This window comes from Ruditapes philippinarum, unplaced genomic scaffold (assembly GCF_026571515.1).
Source record: "Ruditapes philippinarum isolate M1 unplaced genomic scaffold, ASM2657151v2 ctg4129_1_1_1_1, whole genome shotgun sequence".
NCBI lineage: Eukaryota > Metazoa > Mollusca > Bivalvia > Venerida > Veneridae > Ruditapes > Ruditapes philippinarum.
The window spans coordinates 100,720-106,921 of record NW_026865766.1 but is presented as its reverse complement, the minus strand read 5'-3'; the positions used below and the strand labels follow the sequence as shown (position 1 = coordinate 106,921).

The 6,202-nt window shown below is 37.0% G+C and overlaps 1 long non-coding RNA gene across 1 annotated transcript; it reads right to left on the bottom strand.

The window, feature by feature from the left end:
- Positions 1 to 3,070: 3,070 nt before the first annotated feature.
- Positions 3,071 to 5,901, bottom strand: LOC132730235 (uncharacterized). The gene is made up of 4 exons (XR_009625734.1): positions 5,731 to 5,901; positions 4,727 to 4,817; positions 3,524 to 3,628; positions 3,071 to 3,149 (listed from the first exon to the last, which is right to left on the bottom strand). It is a non-coding gene; the product is annotated as an uncharacterized LOC132730235 (long non-coding RNA).
- Between the last annotated feature and the right edge of the window lie 301 nt (positions 5,902 to 6,202).

Genomic DNA, 6,202 nt, shown 5'->3' with positions numbered 1-6,202 from the left:
TAGATCTTGAGCAAAGATAGACATATCTCCTTTGCAGAATTAATGGTTTCCAACATTGGAGCCATGTGTTGGCTTCAACTTTTTTGATTGGCAATCTGGTGGTGCAAACTAAAATTGCTCCTGGGGGAACCCTGTCAATAGTAAATTTCTTTTAAAGGTTGTACCTGATGAGAACATACCTGCAGTTGAATATCATGTCATCTATTCAGAACACCAGCCAGATCTTCAGACTATTGTGCATCTTATTATACCCCGCACAACAAAGTTGTAAGGGGGGTATACTGGAATCAGCTTGTCCGTCCGTCCGGCTGTCCGTCCGGCCGTCCGTCCGGCCGTCGGTTTTTCATTTCCGCCCTAACTTAAGATTCCTTTGACCACAGTCTTCATATTTGGCATGGTAGTTAGTCATGATTTAGTAGAATGACCCCTATTGATTTTGAGGTCACCAGGTCAAAGGTCAAGGTCACAGGGGGCCTTGACTTTAAAAAGCTTGTCCGCCCAATAACTTAAGATTCTCTTTGACCTACAGTCGTCATATTTGGCATGGAGGTTAGTCATGATTAGTAAATGATCCCTATTGATTTTGAGGTCACTAGGTCAAAGGTCAAGGTCACAGGGGCCTTGACTTCAAAAAGCTTGTCCGCCTTATAACTTAAGATTCCTTTGACCCACAGTCTTCATATTTGGCATGGAGGTACGTCATGATTAGTAGATGACCCCTATTGACTTTGAGGTCACCAGGTCAAAGGTCAAGGTCACAGGGGCCTTGACTTCAAAAAGCATGTCGGCCCAATAACTTAAGATTCCTTTCACCCACAGTCTTCATATTTTGGCATGGAGGTTAGTCATGATTAGTAGATGACCCTATTGATTTTTGAGGTCACCAGGTCAAAGGTCAAGGTCACAGGGACTTTGACTTTAAAAGTTTGTCTGCCCAATAACTTTAGATTACTTTGACCCACAGTCTTTATATTTGGCATGGATGATGATCATGATTAGTAGATGACCCTTTTGATTTTGAGGTCACTGGATCAAAGGTCAAGGTCATAGGGACTTTGACTTCAAAAAGTTTGTCCACTCCTTAAGATTCCTTTGACCCACAGTCTTCATATTTGGCATGGATGTTGATCATGACTATAAGGTGACCCCTATTGATTTTGAGGTCACTGGGTCAAAGGTCAAGGTCACAGGGTCCTTGACAAAAAAAAGCTTTTCTTCTCAATTGCTAAAGAATGTCCTGTCCGCAATTTATTGATTTTGACATTTTCACATTTGAAGCATGTAGAATACATAACTTAGCAATGCACTGGCATAACCTCAGATTTTGCAGGGAGGTTGTCCTTGAGCTCTAAATGGCCACTGTTTATTCTTACAAAGTGGTATGCGGGGGTATTCAAGCCATGATAGTGGCAGTTCTAGTCTTTAATTGCCCACAACCACAACTCTATGTTTCAATTCTTTTACAAGGTATTCTGTTACTAGTAACATCCTCATTTCCGAAGCAGACTTGTGTGGGTATTAATCACATTTAGTGATAGTTCTAGTTTAATATCAAATATCTACATAAATAGTTTTGAACTAAAACTCAGACACTATGTTTTGAATAATTATACCCCCGCACAACAAAGTTGTAAGGGGGGTATACTGGAATCAGCTTGTCCGTCCGGCCGTCCGGCTGTCCGGCCGTCCGGCCGTCCGTCGGTTTTTTCTTGTCCGCCCAATAACTTAAGATATCTTTGACCCTTAGTCTTCATATTTGGCATGGAGGTTAGTCATGATTAGTAGATGACCCCTATTGATTTTGAGGTCACTAGGTCAAAGGTCAAGGTCACAGGGGCCTTGACTTCAAAAACCTTGTCCGCCCAATAACTTAAGATTCCTTTGACCTACAGTCTTCATATTTGGCATGGAGGGTAGTCATGATTAGTAGATGACCCCTATTGATTTTGAGGTCACCAGGTTAAAGGTCAAGGTCACAGGGGCCTTGACTTCAAAAAGCCTTGTCCGCCCAATAACTTAAGATTCCTTTGACCTACAGTCTTCATATTTGGCATGGAGGTTAGTCATGATTAGTAGATGACCCCTATTGATTTTGAGGCCACCAGGTCAAAGGTCAAGGTCACAGGGGCCTTGACTTCAAAAAGCTTGTCCGCCCAATAACTTAAGATTCCTATGACCCATAGTCTTCATATTTGGCATGGAGGTTAGTCATGATTAGTAGATGACCCCTATTGATTTTGAGGTCACCAGGTCAAAGGTCAAGGTCACAGGGGCCATGACTTCAAAAAGCTTGTCCGCCCAATAACTTAAGATTCCTTTGACCCATAGTCTTCATATTTGGCATGGAGGTTAGTCATGATTTGTTGATGACCCCTATTGATTTTCAGGTCAAAGGTCAAGGTCGCAGGGGCCTTGACTTCAAAAAGCTTGTCCGCCCAATAACTTAAGATTCCTTTGACCCATAGTCTTCATATTTGGCATTGAGGTTAGACATGATTAGTAGATGACCCCTATTGACTTTGAGGTCACCAGGTCAAAGGTCAAGGTCACAGGGGCCTTGACTTCAAAAAGCTTGTCCGCCCTATAACTTAAGATTCCTTTGACCCACAGTCTTCATGTTTGGCATGGAGGTAAGTCATGATTAGTAGATGACCCCTTTTGATTTTGAGGTCACCAGGTCAAAGGTCAAGGTCACAGGGACTTTGACTTCAAAAAGTTTGTCCACCCATTTACTTAAGATTCCTTTGACCCACAGTCTACATATTTGGCATGGATGTTGATCATGACTATAAGGTGACCCCTGTTGACTTTGAGGTCACTGGGTCTAAGGTCAAGGTCACAGGGACCTTGACAAAAAAAAAGCTTTTCTTCTCAATTGCTAAAGAATGTCCTGTCCGCAATGCATTGATTTTGACATTTTCACATTTTAAGCTTGTAGAATACATAACTTAGCAATGCACTGGCTTAGTAACCTCAGATTTGGCAGGGAGGTTGTCCTTGAGCTCTAAATGGCCACTGTTGATTCTGACAAAGTGGTATGCGGGGGTATTCACGCCAAGATAGTGGCAGTTCTAGTTTCCTTTGCAGCCATGGTTTGTTCTGGTTTCTAATGGGCCATGATTGTACTAGGCATTGGTGTATTCCATCATCTGAAAACAGAATCCATTCATGCTCAATAACTATAAGATTGATGCAGACACTAAAATATATTATTCCCTGAAATAAAATATCAAGACAAATAAGCATGCATTAAAAAATGGCAAAGAAGTCAGCCTTCAACAAGTTTCATGAAACATTACTAAGCATTTCACATTTACTTTACATATAAAATGCTTACCATAAACCTATGAAGTATTCCACATTATGCATCAAAACATCTTGCATGCATTAATTTTCTTGCAACAAATGACAGTTATGTATTGCTATATAGAATTTTATCTAAATAGTTCTTGGGCAACAGAATAATCATATAAAAATATCAAACATTCAAACAAAATCAAATATATAATAATTGTTTACTTACCATGAATAGTTTATAGTCTGTAGCAGTTTTATAACTAAACCAGAAATGAATGGTTGTGTCTCAATTCAACTCCAAAAGGATTTTATTGGCTTTCTTTAGTGCTACCTGAAGATTAAACCATAACTTGCTTAAGATTTAGAAGAAAAAAAATCAATTGTGGAATTCCTTTTCATTTTAGTGAAAAATATTCTACATAAGAATTGTATATATTCAGTCTTCACCAACATTTACTACATGTACTATAGGACATGAATCTGCCCTTGTTATTAACAACAAATACAGCAGTATTGCATGCAGTGATAACACCAGTCTATTAAAAATTCTTAGTTTAAAAGGGATATAACTTAAAAAAATATTGCTTTCACAGTCATTGAATTTAAGATTTTGAATTCACTGGCCCCAATTCCCGTTTTGAATTTATTCTACTATATATTTAACTACATTTTCTTAAAATTTACACTGGCCCAAACTAATTTTCACTGGCCATGGGCCACCAGGCCAGTGCTATATTCAATGACTGCTTTCATAAGAACATGTATGCTCCCCTGTTTAACGGATTCGCGCAGTCTGATCAGGATCTATGCTGTTCGCTATCAGTTTCTCTACTTGTTATAGGGTTTGTAAGCAAACAACATGGATCCTGATCAGACTGCGCGGATGCGCAGGCTGGTCTGGATCCATGCTGGTCGCAAAACCATTATGTTGGTTTTGTCATGACGCTGCTCATATATATTTTTTCACAAGTGGATTTAAGACCTACAGTATAATGACCCTCTATTATTTTTTCACCTCAGTGAACAATTACCTATAATAATATTATGGAGTCATACAAATATCAAACTCATCATTTAAGATGACAACAAAATCTTTCAATTGGACCAAAATTAACCATGTAATGCATGTTTTTTTTTTCTTCTTCTAATACAGTATTATATGCCACTTAAAAAATGTCATAATTGTTTAATATTTAAATCATATGAATATCTGATCATGATATTATATGGATCACATCTTGACATGTATATATCCATTAATTGGTTCAATAAACTAATAAAAAAACATGAATTCAACAGTATTTAAGATTAATCAGTTTTTATATGAATTATATAAGTAAATTAGTTATAAATGCATGTATATAGTTATATAGCAATTTTGAAAGGTATTATTATAACCTGTCACTTTCGACAAAAATGGTGTACTTACTCTCCTCTGCATATGCACTGAAGTCCAGGTCATCTTTGATGTCCCTGGTAGTGGTATTGCAACACATGATGATGATGAAATTGATTTATTTCTGTAATTGAAAATATAGCATACTAGTACCATGGCCTAAAATCTTGACTATTCAAACCAATTACAATACATGAATTGCTGCACTGCTTATAAGGAAGAAGGGTTGTCAATAAGAATTATCTAACGTTTCAAGCACAATTATGGTTATTGTCCATGATTATTTTCCAAATTGTGAAATGCTGAAATTTTACTGCAAAAATGATTCAAATGAGACAAAAATATTGATTTTTGTGCGATTTTCCAGACAACACTTTATTTTTTCTACTTTATTTCTTTGAAGATTCAACAACCCTGGATAGTAGATCAATATATCAGACTTACGGGCTTGTTATTGCTTAAATGTCGGTCAAGGTTGCCCAAAAGCAAAAATATCTCAAAATCAAAGGACGTCACATTTATAGGACTACCCTTGATAGTTGAACATGCTTTGAAGAAATGCCTGTTCTGCTAGTCAATAGTTCTAACCCTTTTTGAGACACATGTGGCTAATCTATTTCACAGCATTGTAGTTACTACAGCTTACAGTTAAAAACAATAATGTGATTGGAAAATAAAATTTATTCAAAATATAATTTTGTTGTGTCATAAATGATTCTTAAAAGATAGTGATTGGTCATCTTAAACGATATTACAATGGTTACAATGAACATACGCCATAAAATTGTAAAGGATTATGCTCAGTCGATCTTTTATTTAACCTGTTATTGTTAACAATTTATTGGTACGAAAATTACAGTGAACGAAAACTTGATACACAGACGTGGATCGGCAAGCTTAATTTCTATATCATAAGTCAAAACCATCGTAAAAACTATAACACAATATCTGTGTTTATATGTTCGTAGGTGAAATTTTTCTATAAGTAGATCTTAGACCAAGAAAAAATTAAATGCAAACAAAAAAGATGATCTCACCTGTCAATCAGATAACAACTTCACGGTCGCTTTTGGTTTTAATCACCCTTTTTAGAACTTTTCGTCGCTTTGAATCACTACCGGAGTATATCCTTGATTGAATTAAATCACAGTTTCTTCCCACTTTTCGCTTTTTCCTTTTCCAATCTCAAAATTTATTTCTCGTATACGTGACACGAATCCGGGTCAGCTCGGCCCTAAAACATACTCGGCCCCCGAGTCAGCTCGGCCCTATTACAACTCGGCACGGGTCAACTCGGCCCACTTTTAAAAATGGGTAAAGGACATCAAAGGACTCCTATTGTCACGGGCTTTTATTATCAATCAATGTGTTTGTTAACGATACCGATTAATTAGGTGATAATTATGATTGACTCATTCATTCAAATTTGATTAGTGACCACCTGCAATTAATTAGAAGATTATGCTATTAAGTAAACACGTTTTTGTTTCATATTTTTTTTGAAAATTA